Source organism: Nannospalax galili, unplaced genomic scaffold, assembly GCF_000622305.1.
Source record: "Nannospalax galili isolate Female #2095 unplaced genomic scaffold, S.galili_v1.0 scaffold284, whole genome shotgun sequence".
NCBI lineage: Eukaryota > Metazoa > Chordata > Mammalia > Rodentia > Spalacidae > Nannospalax > Nannospalax galili.
The window spans coordinates 2,895,659-2,903,512 of record NW_008354281.1 but is presented as its reverse complement, the minus strand read 5'-3'; the positions used below and the strand labels follow the sequence as shown (position 1 = coordinate 2,903,512).

The following is a 7,854-nucleotide window of genomic DNA, read 5'->3' as shown; positions in this document are numbered from 1 at the left end:
AGAGAGAGAGACAGAGAGAGAGAGAGACAGAGAGAGAGAGACAGAGAGAGAGAGACAGAGAGAGAGAGACAGAGAGAGAGAGAGAGAGAGAGAGAGAGAGAGAGAGAGAGAAAGGGGAGAGAGAGAGGAGGGAGGAGGGAGGGAGAGATCAAATTACAAAACGAGCTTTGTATTTATTTAAGTATGCACACAGAGTCATATGGTTCTCTGATACCAAAAGAAATGGATTTTACTATTATAGGTATTTATTGTTAAACAAAATTCCCTTTTAGAATGTCAACATAGCATACCCCTTCATTAATAACTAGCACTGCTCTTGTTCTAAGCCTTTGTAATACTAATGCATGAACTGTTTCATTGATGAACATTCTGCTCTGCACTGGGTACTCTGTTATATTGTTTCCAGCTATAACTTTTTATATTTTCTCTCATTTTTTGTAAGGGGGGAGAGGACACAAATTGTCCATATTTGAAGAAATGGTATAAATGGAAATTACTGTTTTGGAACAACTTATAGGAAAGGTAAAGAGGAATTCAGTATGCAGGCAGAACTTGGTAACCAGTGAAGTCACTTGTGTTTGTAGGAGAAATTAGCTTATAGTTTAGCTGTCCTTATCCCTATCTGCCAGGAAGTGCTTGTTAAAAATACATTCTGCAGTGCTGGGCTAGGGGCTCCATCTTGCCCAACTCTGGTAGGTGGTAACCTAATTCTTTGACTAAATTCCCCTGCTCATCCAGATAGTCACACAAATGGGTTAGTTTTGTGCAGTTCTGGTAGTTACTCAGTTTTTTTTTTTTTTCTTTTTCAAGTGAGGCACACTTCCCCTGCTTCAGGCTATTCTTCACTGATCATCATCTGGTTTCCTAAATGTACTAAGGAAGGTTCTAGAACCTCCTTAGTTCTACTCCATCAGTTTCTGAGCATGAAGTAGATGAAGAAAGTATTTGATACAGTCCTTCAGAGCCACATCATCAGAGGACCTGGGTTTGGTTCCCAGCACCCACATGGTAGCTCACAACTATCTGTAACTCTAGTTCCAAGGGATCAGATGCTCTCTTCTCACCTCTAAGGGCACCAGGTGTGCACATGGTGCACATACATACATCAAGTCAAAATATTCACATACACATAGAATAAAAATAAAATAAAATAAAATTTAAAGAACACTGTCCTAGAATATGAAAACTTGTGGGCAAATCCAGAAGTTGCCCAATTTAGCTTCCTATCTGATGGGTATATTCATTTCCTCTTAATCCTGCATAGTTCTTTTTATTTCCAGGGCAATGTAACTTTGCCCAGACCCTTCAGTTGTTTCCCAGGGCATGGAGTACCTACTCTGAAATCGTCAGCATTGACAGCTTGCTACTCAAAGTCTTCTTCATTCCTTTCTATCAACATATATTCTCACCCAAATCATCTAGCAACATTCTCCTCCAAACCATGCCCAGCTCCTCTTCTGTGCCTGGCCCTTATTTATAAAATCACACCCACACATGATCAATATGTGATAAATATTTATGCATGAGTGAGATACTCCTAGGATCTATGTCAACTCTGGGCAAGACATTGCATTATTAAACAGGAATAATATAGATAAAATAAAATTTGGAGTGACATAAACGTATTAGTTTTGTATTTGTGCACACAGATATAATGTAATGTTCTTTCATTATTTTGTGATGCTTGATGCTATATTTTAGGAGACAGTAGTATTGTTTGTTGCATGTTTGGGAAAAATAATTTTCAAATATTCTACATGTTTTTTGAACCAGTATATACAATTAAATATTAACCAACTTTATTGGTATCAATATCTAACAGATCTTACAGTTGAGAGCAGTATAAAACATCTAATGCTGACCTAACGCTGAATTACTGCATGTAAGTTTCTATTTTAATGCTCTGAGAGGCAGGCTAAGCATATGAACAATGAATAATTACAGACTTTTTGTGCCAGTTCACATTTGGAGGCTGTGACCAGAGCCCATGAAAGTGAATTTCACTAGAGGAGAATCCTGAGGAATGCTCTGGATGAACTCACCACCTTCCAGGTCTGAAGCTGTCATGTGATCTTTTTCTCTCAAATATACAGGTATCTAATAAAACTAACAGAGACTTCTGTCAGGTTTCTGTTTCCTCTCACGTTAGGAATAGTAAGGAGCCCAGTCCCAGTCTCCTAACAATTTCACATGCAAAGTTAAATCACAACCAGAAAGTTGTTTGCTTGGTGAGAACAGTCAGCCAGGGAGTAAGATGAATGGCTAATACGAAGCAGTTGTGGTTCTGCTGTGCAGACACCCCCGACTCTCCTTGAGCAATAGATGTTCCCCAATGTGTGGTGCCGGAGCAATTCTGGTTTCTGACTTCTCTGGCTGTGTGATAGTTTTCTTTTTCTAAAGGAAAACCGGTGCCATTTTCCCTGTAGTAGCTTTCGACTCATTAGAGACAGGCTTTCCAGCACGTTTTCCTGCAATGCTTTTGCAGGTAATTCAGAAAGGTGGCTCCCGTGTGCTGCGTGTCTCATGCTATTTTCCCCTTTTGCATGATGGCTGCAAGTTGAACTTCATAATTTCTGATTGTTTCTTTGGGTAACCAAGGAAATGCAAACATATAATTCAAAATTTGAGATACAAAAGAAAATCATAGAAATGGATTGACTGGAAGAGACGGCAATTCTATTTTTAGTTTTGTGGAGAACAAAATGGAATAATTGTTTTCCAAAATGATTGATTGTACTGATTTATATGACCACCAAAAATGCACAAGGGTTCCCTGAAATTAATATGCCAAAAAATCTTTACTCTCATGTTCAATTCAACGTTATTCGCAAAAACCAGGTTATTGGAGCAAATGCAGTTATCCATCAATTGTTGGATAAAGAAAATGTGAAACTGAGTAGTCTTTAAAAAGATGAAAACAAGGGAACTTCTGTCAATTGCAACAATATGGCTAGAACTAGAAGACACTGTGTTGAATAAAATAAATCATGCACAGACTATCTTATCACTTAAAAGTGGAATCCCCCAAAAGTAAGAATTGTAGACAGAGAGTAGAAAGTTGACCATTAGATCAGGAAGGGAGGAGGTAAGGTAGAGAAAGGGTTGATGTTCATCAAAAGACACAAATTTTCATTTGAGTTGGAGAAATTCCCAAGTGTTTAGTGATCTTGTGCTGCAGCATGACCTCATTTAATAATGTATTATTGATTTCAAATTGCTAAAAATTAGATTATTTAACTTTCTTCACAAAAAAGTAATGGTCAGGCATGGTGGTGCTCACCTTTAATCCCAGCACTCAGGAGGCAGAAGCAGGCGATTTCTGTGAGTTCAAGGTCAGCCTGGTCGACATAGTGAATTCCAGGCCAGCTGGGGCTACAGGGAGACCCTGTCTCAAAAAGACCAAAACAAAACAAAACAAAACAAAAAAACAATAACAAAACGGTGATGAGGTGATGGTTGTGTTTCGCAGCTGAAATTTATATTAGTTTAAATGTTTCTAAACCATGACATAGAACATTGTGCCCCATTAACATATACCATTATTATGTATCAACTCAGAAATAAAACAAATATAGAATAAAAGAAATCATAGTGAAGGAAATAAGCCCAAACACAAATCTCATTAGTGAGTATAACTGCTCTTGACATTATGAATTTTTAGTCTTTTTCCTTCTCAAATATAAAACATTTTATTTATTTTTAAGTATCCATATAATACCTGAATGTATTCTTATAAGAAATTCAAACAATAAAGTGCTAACCCATAACCACATTTCATTTCTTCCTTTTGATCACTGATGTTGATTCTGTACCTTTCAAAGTGATTCCTCACGTATAAATGCAAACTGAATTAAAACTGAACATTCCATGATCTTTGCAATGCGATTTTTATATGCAATTTTATGGCCATATTCTCTGCCTCACATATTCTTCCTAACATCATTTAGAAGCCATAGTATGAATGTACCGCAAATGTGGTACATTTAAGAGACCCTTAATGCCTCTATAAATATGTGTTCAGGAAAATATGCTAATGTTGGAATAAAATCTGCAGCATTCGCTCTGCTCCTTCACCTATGGAAACATCCATTCTCTGTCACCCTCTGTTAGTAGAGACTTTTTCTCTGGGTCTATTTAATGGGTTCTTGGAGGTCAGTATTCCAGTCCTGGCAGCTCTTCTCTGAATGACTGCAGAAGTAAGACTTTTCTTTGCGCTTTGAGTTTGCGTTTTTCCATTCTCCTGCAATCTACTTCATCTTACTTCGTGTCTGTGTTTCCACTATACTGCTTAAAATCTTTCACTTGTTTCCCAGAGTCTAGCAGGCTAAAATCCAAATTCCTTACTGTCATTTACAAGGCCATTGATCTCAACGCCTTGTCCAATAAAGATCTTCTCTCATGCCACCCCATCCCATCCCACTCTTCCTTCTGCTGTAACTTCTTATACATAAATACATGCTGATCCAGCCTCCCCCAAGGACTCAAAATCTGTAGGAAACAGCCCCCCCATTCCTCTGCACCTCTTATTCTGATGCACCCCACCCTCTTCCAAGGTGGTCCTCTCCAGCTGTGAATGGCTGATGAACTTCTATTTATTGCATGAAATTGGTTTCATGCAAAAAAAAAAAAATCTCAAAATGATATTTTAAGATGGCATTTACTGGTCATAGTTTGTCTTTTTAAAAGATCTATCTCCCATAATACATTATGAACTCTTTGGACATAAAATGTACTATTCATCTTTGACTTATCAAGCATTTAGGCCAGGGAAAGGCCCCAATATTCATTGAGTGAACCATGACATGCTCAGCAATTAATTTTCAGTAGGCTTAAAGTAGCAAGTAAAAATAAACTCAAATATTAGTAATCCTTATAGGCAAAATATACCTGGTCCATATTTTTAGAAGCACAGGTTTTGTATCTCATTTAGTCAAGTACTCGAGATAACTAGCCTGGTATCCACTTCCTTTCCCAACCAATTTAAATAATTGGATCTACATGTATATGTGCACCTGTGTGTATATATGTTCTAATATCCTTTTTAATCTTCCAAGTCCTGTTTTTCTCAGATTTTTAGAAATTCTAAAACACAAAAACATGTTTGATACATTATTTTTAGAGAATAAAGGAAGGGTTCTGTATTTTTCCCATTAGGTTTATGTTTAGTAAATGATTTATTAGTATTATGTGCATAGCCAACTGAGATTAGGAAACCAATACAAAAAATATTTAAAAAAATACTTAAGGTAAAGTTTTAGCTAACATTATTTTAGAAAATGTGAAAAGTTTAATGAGATATATAAATATTTTCTTAAGGTCTTGCACAAATTAGAAATCATTAAAACAAGAAGCTAAAGTGGAAGAGTCCTAAATGTGCAACACAAATACTGGGGCAAACTGGTTGGATTTAAAAGATGAGGACTGAGGGCATGGCTCCATGCACAGAGTGCTTGCTGTGCAAGTGTAAGAACCTAAGTTTGAGGAAACTCAGGTATGGTACTGTAGCATAACCTAATACACATGGCCAGAGTGGTCATAGATCTTAGAGAAAACCCCAAACTCTCACATCACTAGACTAATGTGATTTCTTACTATGTGCAAAATGTGTATCCTTATATTTACAGACTAATATCCCAGTCACCACTCATCAAAGAAGCTCATTTTGCAGCAGTCAGAGACTAATACCAAGTACCCCAACTGGTCACACACACACATTGTCTATGAATTGCCCAGGCCTAAGGGACACATCTGCAGGGCAACCTCTACATCTAAGGCTCATGGAACATAGAACAGGGATAAAGAAGAGGACACTAAAGAATCAGTTCACAATAATGAAGCGCCTCATGCAGTGGAGGGCCAGGAACACAAAAGGTCAAAATGTAGAGATCAAGAGTCTGCTAAATAATGATCCTTGGACAGGACCCCTTTATTAAATCTTCATCCACCCAAGGCTCAGGGACTGTCATGGAAGAGGGAGTGGAGAGATTGTAAGAGCCAGGAAATGGGCGTGATCATATGGAAACAGAGTCCTACAAACTCCTGGGAACCTGCTCATATGATTCTATGGCAAAGGTGTCAGCATACACAAGTCTCATGCAAACTCAGGCAGACAGTAACCCAGCATAAAACTGGAAAAATGAACAGACCTCAATCGTATCTAAAGGAACGTTGGCAAGTGATTGCTGCTAGCTGAAGAACTGATCTTCCTAAAACAAGGGACTCTAGATAGGCTGACTAGACTCAGCAGGTGGACTTACACTGGGAAATGGCTGGGGGCACTGACAACACAGTGGGTAGTAACAGGGTTGACAGAGTGTATGGGCTTCATTGGTAGGGGGAGGCTATAGAAGGATGACATTTGGAATGGGGCTATAAAGATGATTAAGATTGTTTGGGATGTTCTGTATGCAACACACACACACACACACACACACACACACACACACACACACAAACACACACACAAATCAATAAGAAAAGAACCTAAGTTTGGATCCCCAGAACCCACTTAGAGCAGAGCATGCTAATGTGTACCTGCAATTCCAGCATTCATCAATGCCTTGGGAGAGACACAACAGAATCCCCAGAATCCCACAGGCCAGGCTGCTTGGTGCAGGCAGCAGTAAACTGTAAAAGACCCTGTCCCAAACAAGGTGGGAGGTGAGGATCTAAACCTGAGGCTGTCTTCTGACCTCTGCACATGTATTCCCATACTTACATACCTCAACACTCAAAATCACACATCATACAACATATATACAAATGAGTTTTTAAAAGTAGATGAGTAATAATGGATATTCCCTGAATAAGATGAAATAGATTGGTAATTTACCTAATGTGGTACTTAGTTCCTCCATGTCTATATCCTTGGCTTGTCACATGGGGCAGCCCATGCTGCAAGCAGGGCTTGTATCTGCTTAGACCTGCTGCTTATACCTGCTTCAATACTGCTTTGAGTCTCCTGAGCTGGGAGATAGAGGTAGAATTTCATAACATTAACACTTTCCCCAAATTATTTTTAAAAATTTGTGAATAAGGACAACTGTGATTCTGTGGAGTCCCACGAAAATCCTGGAGAAATGGAGGTCAAGAAGTAGCCTTCTGCCTAGGTACCTCTTCTGTTTCCACAGTTACCTAGGTAACAGAGTCACAGCGGTTGGCCCAAAGCCAGTACCCATAGAGGATTAACTTAAACAGGTAAAGTAAGGACTGACTAAACAGTAATGCCAAGTACTCTTGTAAACAGAGGAGGAAACTTCTTGGAATTGAAGCTCACACAGATCTCAAATCACTCTTTTTAATTATGAATTTAGCCAGTTTCTCAGTCCTTAGTACAAATACTCATGGATATCTCTGCAGCTGATAGTTGTTTCAAATAGGCCTTCATTTTACAAAAGGAAAGTCAAAATTGGATTTTAAAGTATAAATTATTAAGAACTCTTCTTCCAAATAACAACATTGGAAGCCTGGACATTTACTTCTGTGTCCAACTAGGGTAGAAGGGACTGGCACGAAAGAGGACATGTTAAGAGCTAAAAATAAAATGTTCCTCCAGAGCACTGCATATGGCTTAGGGGCAGAAATAAGGATAGTGTGGTGGGGGTGACCAAGCAACAAAGAAGTATGTTCCAGAGGAAAATAATCAGATGTGACCAAAAAGGTGGCTAGGATAGAATTACTGTAGGCATCTTCTTCAACATATTTTTCTTAATTAAGGAAGAAGATACTTGTGAGCACAGTGATACCAGTTAGTTCAAAATACGTGAACATTTTGATTTTTTTCAATTACTATGTGATGGGGACATGAGTCTTTGTGGGGGCACAATGAAATTAGTTACATTTCTCTAGTCATCT

General features: G+C 38.3%; 1 protein-coding gene across 2 annotated transcripts in view; it reads right to left on the bottom strand.

The window, feature by feature from the left end:
* Positions 1-7,854, bottom strand: part of Angpt1 (angiopoietin 1) — a 289,964-nt gene that overhangs the window by 11,072 nt on the left and 271,038 nt on the right. The window lies entirely within an intron of this gene.